This window comes from Fringilla coelebs, assembly GCF_963513975.1.
Source record: "Fringilla coelebs genome assembly, chromosome: 1".
Lineage (NCBI taxonomy): Eukaryota > Metazoa > Chordata > Aves > Passeriformes > Fringillidae > Fringilla > Fringilla coelebs.
The window spans coordinates 1,161,152-1,179,065 of record NC_140028.1 but is presented as its reverse complement, the minus strand read 5'-3'; positions in this window follow the sequence as shown (position 1 = coordinate 1,179,065).

Below are 17,914 nucleotides of genomic sequence, written 5' to 3'. Positions count from 1 at the left end.
GCTTGGAACCATCGAAAATGGGCTGAGAATGACAAAAATGGGTTGGAAGACACAAAAAATGGGTTGGAAGAGCCAAAAATGGGTTGGGAATTCCAAAAGTTGGTGGTGAGGGATTTGGATTGCCTTGGAGCCATCAAAAATGGGTTGGAAATGAGAAAAATGGGTGGGAAGAAACAAAAAATGGGTGGGGAGAGAGAAAAAATGGTGGTGAGGGAATGGAGTTGCCTTGGAACCATCAAAAATTGGGTTGGAAGTGACAAAAATGGGTTGGAAGAGACAAAAAAAGAGTTGGAAGAGACAGAAGTTGGTGGTAAGGGAATGGAATTACCTTGGAACCATCAAAAATGGGTTGGAAATGGTAAAAATGGGTTGGAAGGGATGAAAAATGGTGGTGAGGGAATGGAGTTGGCTTGGAACCATCGGAAAATGGGCTGGAAGAGAGAAAAAATGGGTGGGAAGACACAAAAAATGGCTTGGGAATCAGAAAAATTGGTGGTGAGGGAATGGAGTTGGATTGGAAGCATCAAAAATGGGTTGGAAGGGACAAAAATGGATTGGAAGTGATAAAAAATGGGTTGGAAATGGGAAAAAAATGGGTTGGAAATGGGAAAAAAATGGGTTGGAAATGACACAAGTTGGTGGTGAGCGAATGGAGTTGGCTTGGAACCATCAAAAATGGCCTGAAAGTGACAAAAATGGGTTGGAAGTGAGAAAAAATCGGTGGGAAGAGAGAAAAATGGTTTGGAAATGACACAAGTTGGTGGTGAGTGAATGGAGTTGCCTTGGAACCATCAAAAATGGGTTGGAAATGAGAAAAAATGGGTGGCATGAGACAAAAATGGGTGGGAAGAGACAAAAGTTGGTGGTGAGGGAATGGAATTGGCTTGGAACCATCAAAAATTGGGTTGGAAGACACAAAAAATGGGTTGGAAGAGAGAAAAACTGGGTTGGGAGTGAGAAAAGTTGGTGGTGAGGGAATGGAATTGGCTTGGAAATGGTAAAAATAGGTTGAGAGTGACAAAAAATGGGTTGGAAGAGACCAAAAATGGGTTGGAAATGACAAAAAATGGGTTGGGAGAAACAAAAAATGGGTGGGAAGAGAGAAAAAATGGTGGTGAGGGAATGGAGTTGGCTTGGAACCATGAAAAATTGGGTTGGAAGAGACAAAAATGGGTTGGAAGAGACAAAAAAAGAGCTGGAAGAGACAGAAGTTGGTGGTAAGGGAATGGAATTACCTTGGAACCATCAAAAATGGGTTGGAAATGAGAAAAATTGGGTTGGAAGGGATGAAAAATGGTGGTGAGCGAATGGAGTTGGCTTGGAAGCATCAAAAATTGGGTTGGAAGTGAGAAAAAATGGGTTGGAAACGACACAAGTTGGTGGTGAGCAGATGGAGCTGGATTGGAACCATCAAAAATGGGTGAGAAGAGAGAAAAATGGGTTGGAAGTGAGAAGAAATGGGTTGGAAGAGGGAAAAATGGGTTGGAAATGAGAAAAAATGGGTGGGAAATGAGAAAAATTGGTGGGAAGTGAGAAAAAATGGGTGGGAAAAGAGAAAAAATGGTTGGAAGAGGGAAAAATGGGTTGGAAATGGGAAAAGATGGGTGGGAAGAGAGAAAAAATGGGTGGGAAGTGAGAAGAAATGGGTGGGAAGTGATAAAAAATTGGGTGGGAAAAGGGAAAAAATGGTGGTGAGCAAATGGAGTTGGCTTGGAACCATCAAAAATTGGGTTGGAAGACAGAAAAATGAATTGGAAATGAGAGAAAATGGGTTGGAAGAGAGAAAAATGCGTGGGAAGGGACAAAAGTTGGTGGTGAGGGAATGGAATTCGCTTGGAGCCATCGAAAATTGGGTTGGAAGAGACAAAAATGGGTTGGAAGAGAGAAAGGTCGGTGGTGAGGGGATGAAATTGGTTTGGAACCATCAAAAATGGGCTGAGAGTGACAAAAATGGGGTGGAAGGGACCAAAAATGGGTTGGAAATGGGAAAAAATGGGTTGGAAATGACAAAAGTTGGTGGTGAGGGAATGGAATTCCCGTGGAGCCATCGAAAAATGGTTTGGAATTGGTAAAAATGGGTTGGAAGGGACAAAAAATGGGTTGGAAATGAGAAAAAATGGGTGGGAAGTGAGAAAAAATGGGTGGGAAGAGACAAAAAATGCATTTGAAATGAGAAAAAATGGGTTGGAAATGACACAAATTGGTGGTGAGGGAATGGAGTTGGCTTGGAGCCATCAAAAATTGGGTTGGAAGACACAAAAATGGGTTGGAAATGAGAAAAAATGGGTGGGGAATGACTCAAGTTGGTGGTGAGCAAATGGAGTTGGCTTGGAACGATCAAAAATGGGTGGGAAGAGACAAAAATGGGTGGGAACAGGTCAAAAATGGGGTGGGAAGAGAAAAAAATGGGTGGGAAATGAGAAAAAAATGGGTGGGAAGTGAGAAGAAATGGGTTGGGAATGAGAAAAAGGGGTGGAAACAGGGAAAAAAATGGGGTGGAAAGAGAAAAAATGGGTGGGAAATGAGAAAAAAAAGGTTGGAAGAGGGAAAAGTGGGATGGAGGAGAGAAAAATTGGTTGGAAGAGAAGAAAAAATGGGTGGGAAGTGAGAAAAAAATGGGTTGGAAATGAGAAAAAATGGGCTGGAGTGACAAAAATGGGTGGGAAGTGAGAAAAAATGGGTTGAGAGTGACAAAAATGGGTTGGTAATGAGAAAAATGGGTGGTGAGCAAAGGGAGTTGGCTTGGAACCATCGAAAATTGGATTGGGAGTGACAAAAATGGGTGGGAAGAGAGAAAAAATGGGTTAGGATTGAGAAAACATGGGTGGTGATCAAATGGAATTGCCTTGGAACCATCAAGAATTGGGTTGGAAGAAACAAAAAATGGGTGGGAAGAGAGAAAAAATGGGTGGTGAGGGAATGGAATTGCCGTGGAACCATCAAAAATTGGGTTGGAAGTGACAAAAATGGGGTGGAAATGGGGAAAAATGGTGGTGAGTGAATGGAGTTGGATTGGAACCATCAAAAATGGCCTGAAAGTGACAAAAATGGGTTGGAAATGACAAAAATGGGTTGGAAATGATACAAGTTGGTGGTAAGGGAATGGAGTTGGCTTAGAACCACCAAAAATGGGTTGGAAATAGTAAAAATGGGTTGGAAGGGACAAAAAATGGGTTGGAAGTGAGAAAAAATGGGTTGGAAACGACAAAAGTTGTTGGTGAGCGGATGGAGTTGGCTTGGAACCATCAAAAATGGGTTGGAAGAGACAAAAATGGGTTGGAAGTGAGAAAAAAGGGGTGGGAAGTGAGAAGAAATGGGTTGGAGTGACAAAAGTGGGTTGCAAATGAGAAAAATGGGTGGGAAGAGGGAAAAATGGGGTGGAAATGAGAAAAAATGGGTGGGAAGAGAGAAAAAATGGGTGGGAAGTGAAGAAAAATGGGTTGGAAATGAGAAAAATGGGTTGGAAGGGACACAAGTTGGTGGTAAGGGAATGGAATTGGCTTGGAACCATCAAAAATGGGTTGGAAATGGTAAAAATGGGTGGGAAGAGACCAAAAATGGGTTGGAAGTGGGAAAAAAAGGGTTGGAAATGACACAAGTTGGTGGTGAGCAGATGGAGGTGGATTGGAACCATCAAAAATGGGTGAGAAGAGAGAAAAAATGGGTTGGAAATGAGAAAAATGGGTTGGAAATGAGACAAAAGTTGGTGGTGAGGGAATGGAGTTGGCTTGGAACCATAAAAAATGGGTTGGAAGAGACAAAAATGGGGTGGAAGAGACAAAATTGGGTTGGAAATAAGAAAAAAATGGGTTGGAAATGGGAAAAAATGGGTGGGAAGTGAGAGAAAATGGGCTGGTAGAGACAAAAATGGGTTAGAAAAGAGAAAAAATGGGTTGGAAATGGCAAAAGTTGGTGGTGAGTGAATGGAGTTGGCTTGGAACCATCAAAAAATGGGTGGAAAGTGAGAGAAATGGCTTGAAACCATCAAAAATTGGTGAAGATCCAACCTAAAAGTTTCAAAACCACCAAAAACAGTTTGAAACCACCAAAATTCGGTGGAAAGTCGACGGAAAAGTTTTGAAATGGTCCAAAAATCGGTCGGAACGCAAGAGAAAGGAGTTGAAACCATCAAAAATGGGTGGAAAATCATCAAAAGTGGTTTGAAAGTGACAAAAATCAGCTTGAAATGGTAAAAAATGGGTTGGAAGTGGGAAAAAAATGTCAGAAAGGGACAAAAATTGGGGAGGGTTGGAGGGAAGGTCTTGAAATCGTCCGGAATTGGGTTGGAAGTCGAAAGAAATGGTGGAAAACTCAATGGGGAGGAATGGAAACAAAAGAAAATTGGTTGAAAACACCAGGAGGGTCTTGAAACCATCAAAGAATGGTCAAAAACCAACGGAAAGGTCTGGAAACCATCAAAAATTGGTTTAAAACCATCAAAAATTGGCTTGAAACCACCAAAATTGGGTCCAAATCTACCAGAAGGGTCTTGAAACCATCAAAAATTGACCTAAAGTCACCAAAAATGGCTTGAAAAAGTCAAAAATTGGTGTAAAGTCAACAGAAGGGTCTTGAAATCATCAAAAATTGGTTGGAACCATCCAAAATTGGTTTGAAACCATCAAAGAATGGTCAAAACTCAACAGGAAGGTCTTGAAAGCATCAAAATTGGTTGGAAACCTCCAAAATTGGGTCCAAAGCCACCAGAAAGGTCTTGAAACCATCAAAAATTGACCTAAAGTCACCAAAAATGGCTTAAAAATGTCAAAAATTGGTGTAAAGTCAACAGAAAGGTCTTGAAACCATCAAAAATTGGTTGGAAACCTCCAAAAATTGGTGTAAACCCAATGGAAAGGTCTTGAAATCACCCAAAATGGTTTGAAATCACCAAAATTGGGTCCAAACCCATCAAAAATTGGTTGGAACCATCCAAGAATGGTTTGAAACCATCAAAGAATGGTCAAAACTCAACAGGAAGGTTTTGAAATCACCAAAAATTGGTTTGAAAACTCCAAAATTTGGTCCAAACCCACCAGAAGGGTCTTGAAACCATCGAAAATTGACCTAAAGTCACCAAAAATGGCTTGAAAATGTCAAAAATTGGTGTAAAGTCAACAGAAAGGTCTTGAAACCATCAAAAATTTGTTTGAAACCTCCAAAAATTGGTGTAAACCCAACAGAAAGGTCTTGAAACCATCAAAAATTTGTGTAAAATGACCAAAATTGGGTCCAAATCCACCAGAAGGGTCTTGAAACCATCAAAAATTGACCTACTGTCCCAAAAAATGGCTTGAAAATGTCAAAAATTGGTGTAAAGTCAACAGAAAGGTCTTGAAACCATCGAAAATGGGTTGAAACCACCAAAATTTGGTCCAAACCCATCGAAAATTGGTTGGAACCATCCAAAAATGGTTTGAAACCATCAAAGAATGGTCAGAACTCAACAGAAAGGTCTTGAAACCATCAAAAATTGACCTAAAGTCACCAAAAATGGCTTGAAAATGCCAAAAATTGGTGTAAAGTCAACATAAAGGTCTTGAAACCATCGAAAATTGGTTTGAAACCTCCAAAAATTGGTGTAAACACAACGGAAAGGTCTTGAAATCACCAAAAATGGTTTGAAATCACCAAAATTTGGTCCAAACCCATCAAAAATTGGTTGGAACCATCCAAAAATGGTTTGAAACCATCAAAGAATGGTCAAAACTCAATAGAAAGGTCTTGAAATCACCAAAAATTGGTTTGAAAACACCAAAAATTGGTCCAAAGCCACCAGAAGGGTCTTGAAACCATCAAAAATTGAGCTAAAGTCACCAAAAATGAATTGAAAATGCCAAAAATTGGTGTAAAATCAACAGAAAGTTCTTGAAACCATCAAAAATTGGTGTAAAATGAGCAAAAATGGTTTGGAATCACAAAAAATTGGTCCAAACCCACCAGAAGGGTCTTGAAACCATCAAAAATTGACCTAAAGTCACCAAAAATGGCTTGAAAATGCCAAAAATTGGTTTAAAGTCAACAGAAAGGTCTTGAAACCATCGAAAATTGGTTGGAAACCTCCAAAATTTGGTGTAAACACAATGGAAAGGTCTTGAAATCACCCAAAATGGTTTGAAATCACCAAAATTTGGTCCAAACCCATCAAAAAATGGGTTGGAACCATCCAGGAATGGTCAAAACTCAACAGGAAGGTCTTGAAATCATCAAAAATTGGTTTGAAACCACCAAAAATTGGCTTGAAACCACCAAAACTTGATTTGAAAACTCCAAATTTGGTTTGAAACCTCCAAAATTTGGTGTAAACTCAACAGAAAGGTCTTGAAACCACCAAAATTTGGTCAGAACCGCCCCAAACCGGTTTGAAATCCCCAAAAATGAGCGAATCCCACCCAAAAACGGCTCCAAACCCGAAAGGTCTCGACCCCAAATCCCCAAAAATCGCCGGCAAAACCTCGGAAACGCCAAAAAATGACGGAAAAAATCCCGGAAAAGGCAAAAATTCGGCGGCACCCGAGAGGATTTGGGGGAATTTTGGGGGTTTTGGGGTCGGATTTGGGGGGAGAATAAAAAATTTGGGGGAGTTTTCCAATTTTTGGGTTTTTTTGGGGGGAGGTTTCATCAAAATCGGAGGGGTTGGAACCAAAATTGGAATTTTTGGGGTGGTTTTGACCCAAATTTGGGATTTTTGGGGTGATTTGGATGAAAATTTGAGGTTCTTGGGGTGATTTTGACCCAAATTTGCTGATTTTGACCCAAATTTTGAGATTTGGGGAGGTTTAGGTCCAAATTTGAGGATTTTGGGTGATTTTGATGAAAATTGTCAGAATTTGAACCAAAATTGGAGAGGTTTGGGTGCAAATTTTGGGGATTTTGTTAAAAATTTTGAATTTCTTGGAGTGGTTTGGACCAAAATTGGAATTTTTGGGGTGGATTTGACCCAAAATTGGAATTTTTGGGGTGGTTTTGACCCAAATTTGGGATTTTTGGGGTGATTTGGACAAAAATTGGAATTTTTGGGGTGGTTTTGACCCAAAATTGGAATTTTTGGGGTGGTTTTGACCCAAATTTGGGATTTTTGGGGTGATTTGACCCAAAATTGGAATTTTTGGGGTGGATTTGACCCAAATTTGGGATTTTTGGGGTGATTTGACCCAAATTTGGGATTTTTGGGGTGTTTTTGACCCAAATTTGGGATTTTTGGGGTGATTTGGATGAAAATTTGAGGTTCTTGGGGTGATTTTGACCCAAATTTGCCGATTTTGACCCAAATTTTGAGGGAGGTGTTGGGCTCCGTGCCAGGGGGTTTGGGCTGCGTCCCCAATGTCCCCAAATGTCCCCAAATGTCCCCAAATGTCCCCAATGTCCCCCAAATGTCCCCCCAATGTCCCCAAATGTCCCCAAATGTCCCCAAATGTCCCCAAATGTCCCCAAATGTCCCCAAATGTCCCCCAATGTCCCCAATGTCCCCCAATGTCCCCCAATGTCCCCCAATGTCCCCAATGTCCCCAATGTCCCCAATGTCCCCAATGTCCCCAAATGTCCCCAATGTCCCCCCAATGTCCCCAATGTCCCCAAATGTCCCCAATGTCCCCCCAATGTCCCCAATGTCCCCAATGTCCCCAATGTCCCCCAATGTCCCCCAATGTCCCCAATGTCCCCAATGTCCCCAAATGTCCCCAAATGTCCCCAATGTCCCCCCAATGTCCCCAATGTCCCCAAATGTCCCCAAATGTCCCCAATGTCCCCCCAATGTCCCCAATGTCCCCAAATGTCCCCAAATGTCCCCAATGTCCCCCCAATGTCCCTCAGTGTCCCCCCAATGTCCCCAAATGTCCCCAATGTCCCCCCAGTGTCCCCAATGTCCCCAATGTCCCCAAATGTCCCCAAATGTCCCCAATGTCCCCCCAATGTCCCTCAGTGTCCCCCCAATGTCCCCAATGTCCCCCCAGTGTCCCCAATGTCCCCAATGTCCCCAAATGTCCCCAAATGTCCCCAATGTCCCCCCAATGTCCCCAAATGTCCCCAATGTCCCCCCAATGTCACCAATGTCCCCAATGTCCCCCAAATGTCCCCACTGTCTCCAATGTCCCCTCAATGTCCCCCCAGTGTCCCCAATGTCCCCAGTGTCCCCAATGTCCCCAAATGTCCCCAATGTCCCCAATGTCCCCCCCAATGTCCCCAATGTCCCCAATGTCCCCAATGTCCCCAGTGTCCCCAAGCCCCCTCAGGACAGTTTGCTTTGGGCGGGGCGATGTCACCCCCTCTTTATTTTGGGAATATTTGGGGACATTTGGGACACTTGGGGACATTTGGGGACACTGGGGACATTTGGGGACATTGGGGACATTGGGGGGACATTGGGGACATTGGGGACATTTGGGGACATTGGGGACATTGGGGACATTGGGGACATTGGGGACATTTGGGCACACTGGGGACAGTGGGGACATTGGGGACATTGGGGACATTTGGGGACATTGGGGACAGTGGGGACAGTGGGGACATTTGGGGACATTGGGGACCTTTGGGGACCTTTGGGGACATTTGAGGACATTGGGAGGTTTGGGGATATTGGGGACTTTGGGGGCATTGGGACATTTGGGGACATTTGGGGACATTGGTGACATTGGGGGTTTGGGGTTGGGGACATTGGGGAGGATTGGGGACATTTGGGGCGGTTTGGGGACATTTGGAGATATTTGGGGACATTTTTTGTGACTTTGGGGACATTGGAGGTGTCACATGAAGGGACCCCCTGGACTGAGAGAGGAGGGGACACCTGGGGACACCTGGGGACACCTTGGGGACACCTGGGGACACTTGGGGACACTTGGGGACAGTGGGGACACCTTGGGGACACCTGGGGACACCTGGGGACACTTGGGGACACCTTGGGGACACCTTGGGGACACCTGGGGACACCTTGGGGACACTGGGGACACCTTGGGGACACCTGGGGACACCTTGGGGACACTGGGGACACCTTGGGGACACCTGGGGACACCTTGGGGACATTGGGGGACACCTTGGGGACAGCCTGGGGACACCTTGGGGACACCTTGGGGACACTTGGGGACACCTGGGGAGACCTGGGGACAGTGTTGGGGACACCTGGGGACACTTGGGGACAGCCTGGGGACACCTTGGGGACAGCCTGGGGACACCTTGGGGACATTGGGGACACCTGGAGACACCTGGGGACACCTTGGGGACATTGGGGACACCTTGGGGACACCGGGCCGTGCCGTGTCCTCCACGCCAGCTCCGCTGTCACCCGTGGGGACCCTGGGGACACGTCAGGGACACCCCCGGGTGGCACCGGGCCCGTCCTGGTGGCACCAACCTGTCCCTGGTGTCCCCAGCCCTGTCCCCAACCCTGTCCCTGATGTCCCCAGGTGTCCCCAGGTGTCCCTGATGTCCCCAACCCTGTCCCCGATGTCCCCATGTGTCCCCAATGTCCCCAGGTGTCCCCAACCCCATCCCTGGTGTCCCCAGCCCTGTCCCTGATGTCTCCCAGGTGTCCCCTGGTGTCCCCAGGTGTCCCCAGCCCTGTCCCCGATGTCCCCAGGTGTCCCCAGGTGTGTCCCCAAACCCTGTCCCTGGTGTCCCCAATGTCCCCAGGTGTCCCCAGGCAGTTGTGGCTGTCCCCAATGTCCCCACGCTCCGGCTGAGCACTGGGCCGGTGTCCCCAGGGCTGCTGGTGTCCCCAAGGTGTCCCCAAGGTGCCCCCAAGGTGTCCCCAAGGTGTCCCCAAGGTGCCCCCAAGGTGTCCCCAAGGTGTCCCCAAGGTGTCCCCAAGGTGTCCCCAGGTGTCCCCAAGGTGTCCCCAAGGTGTCCCCAAGGTGTCCCCAATGTCCCCAGGGTGTCCCCAAGGTGTCCCCAGGGTGTCCCCAGGGTGTCCCCAAGGTGTCCCCAGGTGTCCCAGAGGTGTCCCCAATGTCCCCAAGGTGTCCCTAAGATGTCTCCACTGTCCCCAGGGTGTCCCCGGGGTGTCCCCAGGGTGTCCCCGGGGTGTCCCCACTGTCCCTGAGGTGTCCCCAATGTCCCCAAGGTGTCCCCAAGATGTCCCCAGGGTGTCCCCAAGGTGTCCCTGGGCCCGGCGCTCCCGGCGGATCCGCGCATCCAGCGGGGAAAATCCGAGGGGAGGGGCTGGGGACACGGGGACAGTGAACTGGGATGGACTGGGATGGACTGGGATGGACTGGGATGGAATGGGATGGAATGGGATGGACTGGGATGGGACTGGGATGGACTGGGAGGGACTGGGATGGGACTGGGAGGGACTGGGAGGGACTGGGATGGGACTGGGAGGGACTGGGATGGGACTGGGAGGGACTGGGATGGGACTGGGCTGGACTGGGATGGACTGGGATGGGACTGGGATGGGACTGGGATGGACTGGGAGGGACTGGGAGGGACTGGGAGGGACTGGGAGGGACTGGGATGGGACTGGGAGGGACTGGGATGGGACTGGGCTGGACTGGGATGGACTGGGATGGGACTGGGATGGACTGGGATGGGACTGGGATGGGACTGGGATGGACTGGGAGGGACTGGGATGGACTGGGAGGGACTGGGAGGGACTGGGAGGGACTGGGATGGGACTGGGATGGGACTGGGATGGACTGGGATGGACTGGGATGGGATTGGGATGGACTGGGCTGGACTGGGATGGACTGGGATGGGACTGGGATGAACTGGGATGGACTGGGATGGACTGGGATGGGATAGTGGGATACTGGGATGGACTGGGATGGACTGGGGTGGACTGGGAGGGACTGGGAGGGACTGGGATGGACTGGGATGGGACTGGGATGGGACTGGGATGGACTGGGATGGGACTGGGATGGGACTGGGATGGACTGGGATGGGACTGGGATGGACTGGGAGGGACTGGGATAGACTGGGATGGGACTGGGATGGGACTGGGATGGACTGGGAGGGACTGGGATGGACTGGGATGGGACTGGGATGGGATAGTGGGATACTGGGATGGACTGGGATGGACTGGGATGGACTGGGATGGACTGGGATGGGACTGGGATGGGCTGGGAGGGACTGGGATGGACTGGGATGGACTGGGATGGGATAGTGGGATACTGGGATGGACTGGGATGGACTGGGATGGACTGGGAGGGACTGGGATGGACTGGGATGGGACTGGGATGGGACTGGGATGGATTGGGATGGACTGGGAGTGAACTGGGAGTGTTACTGGGAGTGAACTGGGATGGACTGGGATGGACTGGGATGGACTGGGATGGACTGGAAGTGTTACTGTGTGGGATTGTTTGGCTCCTCCCTGTGGGCGGGGCTATTCACCATTCTCCACCCCTCAATCTCCATACCGATGGCCATAGAATACATCTCACCTTGCATTCTGGAACATTCTCCACCCCTCAATGCCTTACAGATGGCCATAGAATACATCTTGCCTTGCATTCTAGAACATTCTCCACCCCTCAATCTCCATACAGATGGCCATAGAATACATCTCACCTTGCATTCTGGAACATTCTCCACCCCTCAATGCCTTACAGATGGCCATAGAATACATCTCACCTTGCATTCTAGAACATTCTCCACCCCTCAATGCCATACAGATGGCCATAGAATACATCTCACCCTGCATTCTAGAACATTCTCCACCCCTCAATGCCATACAGATGGCCATAGAATACATCTCGCCTTGCATTCTAGAACATTCTCCACCCCTCAATCTCCATACAGGTGGCCATAGAATACATCTCACCCTGCATTCTAGAACATTCTCCACCCCTCAATGCCATACAGATGGCCATAGAATACATCTCGCCTTGCATTCTAGAACATTCTCCACCCCTCAATCTCCATACAGGTGGCCATAGAATACATCTCACCTTGCATTCTAGAACATTCTCCACCCCTCAATCTCCATACAGATGGCCATAGAATACATCTCACCTTGCATTCTAGAACATTCTCCACCCCTCAATCTCCATACAGATGGCCATAGAATACATCTTACCTTGCATTCTAGAACATTCTCCACCCCTCAATGCCATACAGATGGCCATAGAATACATCTCACCTTGCATTCTAGAACATTCTCCACCCCTCAATGCCATGCAGATGGCAATAGAATACATCTCACCTTGCATTCTAGAACATTCTCCACCCCTTATTCTATTTCCATCTGCACCATAACCAAACCTCACACACAGTTCTCACTTCAACATCTCACCTTGCATTCTAGAACATTCTCCACCCCTCAATGCCATGCAGATGGCCATAGAATACATCTCACCTTGCATTCTAGAACATTCTCCACCCCTCAATGCCATACAGGTGGCCATAGAATACATCTCACCTTGCATTCTAGAACATTCTCCACCCCTCAATCTCCATACAGATGGCCATAGAATACATCGTGCCCTGCATTCTAGAACATTCTCCACCCCTCAATGCCATACAGATGGCCATAGAATAGATCTTGCCTTGCATTCTAGAACATTCTCCACCCCTCAATGCCATGCAGATGGCCATAGAATACATCTTGCCCTGCATTCTAGAACATTCTCCACCCCTTCTTCTATTTCCATCTGCACCATAGCCAAACCTCACACACAGTTCTCACTTCAACATCTCGCCCTGCATTCTAGAACATTCTCCACCCCTTATTCTATTTCCATCTGTATCATAACCAAACCTCACACACAGTTCTCACTTCAACATCTCGCCTTGCATTCTAGAACATTCTCCACCCCTCAATCTCCATGCAGATTTGTCCTTGCCTGAGGCGGGAGCAATCCAAAGAGTCTTTCCTAAAATCCCTTTCACGTGCACCACAGGGGCTTCATCTCCATCCACAGCACGCAGGGGTTCGGACCGGGCAGGCCCAGCTCCATGGATGGACCCTCCGGTGCTGCCCATCCCGGTGGCCTTTGCTAAATTCATTTCCCAATTCCTAAAAGTCCCCCCTCAAAGTGCCTTCAGGGCGGTCTTGAGTAGTCCACGGCACCGTTTTGTGGCTCTGATGTGCCAGGCCATCGGATCCGCACCGTCCAGAAAATCCGATTTTCCCATGCCTCTCCCTGGCTACAGGCAGGGCCCCTCTAACCCTGGGTATTTTTTCCTTCCTGGGCATGCATGGAAAAGGCGCTTTTGAGGGGATGTGACAGATCGTACTCAGCAGCTCGGTCACGGCAGCTTGAGGAGTCACGGAGCTTCACTTTACTGGAATTCCCTCGGTTGGTGTTCCCCTCCTCGAGCCGACCCGTGGGTTTCCACCCCACCCTCCCACGTCTGCCCCACGGTTGTAGGCGAGACGGGGGCGGCACGGTGGGGACGGACGGAGCCTGTAATAAATGGGCAGGAGACAATTCTCCTTTTGATGCCTTTATTAAAGGTGATCAGCTCAGGATAGGGGCATTCGGCAGGTCTGCAGCTCCTGTCGCTGTTTCCCGGGTGACTCGGAGGAGGAGGAATCGTGCAGCAGCTCTGTTCCCTGAGGGGCAGAGCTAGGGGCCCCGTCCTCACAAGATTTTTAGGGTAATACCCATCCTTCTGCCGGCTAGCCTCGGGGTCCTCACTCGAGCTGTGGTCTTCTTCAGCTAGGGTGAGGGGCGACCGAGGCTTCCAGCATCTCTGCAGGCTTGGGACTCTGATATCCCGACCCCGCTCTACTCTTAGTTGAGTTGGCTCGTTGTTTTGGGGGTTTATTAGACGAGTTTGGGGTTTTTACCCCCGTTGCACCTTGGGTCTAGGATTTCTTTGCATATCTCTGGATATCCCCCTCCCATCCCTTTAGAGAAACAGCCCCGGACAAGGTGATACTGGTACAATACAGCGTTAACTACTACATTAGCATTTCAATCTACCAGTATTTAGGGGACAGGGGGCTACGCCCTGCAGCTGTCTCTGCTGGGAAGGGACTCGGGGTCAGTCTCTTCCCCCCCCTTGTCATCCCCGGAGTGCCCCGTCCCCCCCCCTTGGTACCCGTGCCCCATGGGGGGGGCAGCCCGCCGCTCCCGGGACGCTCCCGGGACGGGCCGGTCCCCGCTGACACCACCCGCGGGCGCTCCCCCGGCCCCGCCGGGACCCGCGCTGGGGAGGAGCCGCCTCCACTCGTCTCTTGCCTCGGCGGGACCGCGCCGAAGGTGAGGGGTCGGGCCCGCAGTCACTGAGAACAGGCAGCAAAAAAGTACATTGTTATCCCAACAACTTGAAATTACCAACTTTAAATCGGACTCCCCACTTGACAATTCTGGGTTCTAGTTGTAAGCATAGCAGCCTAAGAAAATGGATAACTTATTTCTTGTTCATAACCGAGCCGAGAGATCTCTGCGGCCGGGAGGTGAACTCGGGGTTTATCGCAGAGGGCCAAGGGCAGGGCCCTGCCGGGAGCTGCCAGGGTCAGCCCGGAGCAGCCCCAGAGAAGAGAGGGTGGAGAGGATGAGGGGGTGAGAATGGAAAAGGGAAGGGCTGAGAGCACAGAAAAGTAAAGAGCAAGGTTTGCAAGAAGAAGAGAAGTTCCCGTTCCAGTGCAGTGAATCATCTTCTGTGTTGGATGTTCTGGTTCTCACCGACACGTCCAGTCCAACACACAAATCCCACAGCATTTACAGCCAGCCTACAGAAATCACAACCATAAAACTCCTCTCGGGCCCCTCCTGGCAGGGTCTGCTCTGCCCCTCGGGCCCGTCTGCAGGCAGAGGGTGTTGTTTCCCCCAAAGGGGATCCCCCTCAGCCCCCCACAGCACTCTTTGTTCGGTACCTGAGGGATCTCGGAGCTGCTTTCATTTCAATCCCGCTCACGGTTTCCACGTTCTCAGAATCTTTTGCCAGGCACTCGTGTTTGTGAGGCTTTCCTGTTTCACCTCCCCCGCAAGGGCCGTGACAGAGCCACAGCTCAGCCCGTGGGGTGTCCCCTCTCCGGCCAGCTGGGGACGCTGGGCTCTGGATCTGGGGCCCGTCACTCGCGGCGGGGCCGTGTGGGATCCTCCTGCCCTCCTCCCTCCTCTCCCTCATCTCCCCTCGGAGCCCCTTGCCCACTGTGGGATCCTCCTCCCTCCTCCCTCATCTCCCTCATCTCCCCTCGGAGCCCCTTGCCCACTCTGGGATCCTCCTCTCTCCTCTCCCTCCTCTCCCCTTGCCCACTGTGGCATCCTCCTCCCTCATCTCCCTCATCTTCCTCATCTCCCTCCTCTTCCCTTGCCCACTGTGGGATCCTCCTCCCTCCTCCATCATCTCCCTCATCTCCCTCATCTTCCTCCTATCCCTCATCTTCCTCATCTCCCTCATCTCCCCTTGCCCACTGTGGGATCCTCCTCCCTCCTCTCCCTCCTCTTCCTCCTCTCCCTCCTCTCCCTCCTCTCCCTCCTCCCCTCCTCTCCCTCCTCTCCCTCCTCTTTCTCATCTCCCTCATCTCCCCTTGCCCACTGTGGATCCTCCTCCCTCCTCTCCCTCCTCTTCCTCCTCTCCCTCCTCTCCCTCCTCTCCCTCCTCTCCCTCCTCTCCCTCCTCTCCCTCCTCTCCCTCCTCTCCCTCATCTTTCTCATCTCCCTCATCTCCCCTTGCCCACTGTGGGATCTTCCTCCCCTCCTCCCCTCCTCCCTCATCTCCCTCCTCTCCCTCCTCTTCCTCCTCTCCCTCCGCTCCCTAATGTCCCTCCTCTCCCTCCTCTCCCTCATCTCCCCTTGCCCACTGTGGGATCCTTCTCCCTCATCTCCCTCATCTTCCTCATCTCCCCTTGCCCACTCTGGGATCTTCCTCCCCTCCTCCCTCCTCTCCCCTCATCTCCCCTTGCCTACTGTGGGGTCCTCCTCCCTCCTCTCCCTCATCTTCCTCCTCTTCCTCCTCTCCCTCATCTCCCCTTGCCCACTCTGAGATCCCCCTCCCTCCTCTCCCTCCTCTCCCTCATCTCCCTCCTCTCCCTCCTCTCCCTCCTCTCCCTCCTCTCCCTCATCTTCCTCATCTCCCTCATCTTCCTCATCTCCCTCATCTCCCCTCGGAGCCCCTTGCCCACTCTGGGATCCCCCTCCCTCCTCTCCCTCCTCTTCCTCCTCTCCCTCCTCTCCCTCCTCCCCTCCTCTCCCTCCTCTCCCTCCTCTCCCTCCTCTCCCTCCTCCCCTCCTCTCCCTCCTCTCCCTCCTCTCCCTCCTCCCCTCCTCTTCCTCCTCTCCCTCCTCTCCCTCCTCCCCTCCTCCCCTCCTCTTCCTCCTCTCCCTCCTCTCCCTCCTCTCCCTCCTCTCCCTGCTCTCCCTGCTCTCCCTCCTCTTCCTCCTCTCCCTCCTCTTCCTCCTCTCCCTCCTCTCCCTCCTCCCCTCCTCTCCCTCCTCTCCCTCCTCTCCCTCCTCTCCCTCCTCTCCCTCCTCTTCCTCCTCTCCCTCCTCTTCCTCCTCTCCCTCCTCTCCCTCCTCTTCCTCCTCTCCCTCCTCTTCCTCCTCTCCCTCCTCTCCCTCCTCTCCCTCCTCTTCCTCCTCTCCCTCCCCTCCTCTCCCTCCTCTCCCTCCTCTTCCTCCTCTCCCTCCTCTCCCTCCTCTTCCTCCTCTCCCTCCTCTCCCTCCTCTCCCTCCTTTTCCTCCTCTCCCTCCTCTTCCTCCTCTCCCTCCTCTCCCTCCTCTTCCTCCTCTCCCTCCTCTCCCTCCTCTTCCTCCTCTCCCTCCTCTCCCTCCTCTCCCTCCTCTTCCTCCTCTCCCTCCTCTTCCTCCTCTCCCTCCTCTCCCTCCTCTTCCTCCTCTCCCTCCCCTCCTCTCCCTCCTCTCCCTCCTCTCCCTCCTCTTCCTCCTCTCCCTCCTCTCCCTCCTCTTCCTCCTCTCCCTCCTCTCCCTCCTCTCCCTCCTCTCCCTCCTCCCTCCTCTCCCTCCTCTCCCTCCTCTCCCTCCTCTCCCTCCTCTCCCTCCTCTCCCTCCTCCCTCCTCTCCCTCCTCTTCCTCCTCTCCCTCCTCTCCCTCCTCTCCTCCTCTCCCTCCTCTTCCTCCTCTCCCTCCTCTCCCTCCTCTCCTCCTCTCCCTCCTCTCCCTCCTCTCCCTCCTCTCCCTCCTCCCCTCCTCTCCCTCCCCTCCTCTCCCTCCTCTTCCTCCTCCCTCCTCTTCCTCCTCTCCCCTTGCCCTCGGCAGGGACCGGAGCCGGCCCGGGGCCGTCGGTCGCTCTCGGGATTTCTGTGCCAAACGCCCCTCGCTGCTGTTTACAATTCCGACACTTGAGCAGCAACAGCTCGGTTATTGAAATTAATTAATTAATAAGAATTTAATTCCAGCCATAATTAATTAATTAATTTAATTCCAGTCATAAAAATTGGAACCACTCCAATTTAGGACAATGAAGATGGTCTGGGTGCCTCCTTACAGCATCGCTTTTTAACATACACATAATATTCATTTTACATTAAAAAATACAGCATCCCTTTCTAACGTAACACATATAATATTTAACATTAATTATTAATTTATTAATTTATTAATTAATATTAATTATTATTAATTTATTTAACATTAATTAATATTTAACATTTTAAAATACAGCATCGCTTTCTAACATAACACATATAATATTTAACATTAATTATTAATTTAGTAATTTATCAATTATTAATTATTATTAATTATTATAAATTATTAATTCATTTAACATTAATATTTAACATTAAAAAATACAGCATCGCTTTCTAACATACACATATAATATTTAACATTAATTATTAATTAATTAATTTATCAAATATTAATTATTATTAATTACTATGAATTATTAATTTATTTAACATTAAAAAATACAGCATCGCTTTCTAACGTAACACATTTAATATTTAACATTAATTTATTAATTTAGTAATTTATTAAGTTATTAATTAATTAATTAATATTAATTATTAATTATTAATTTATTTAACATTAATTAATATTTAACATTAAAAAATACAGAATCACTTTCT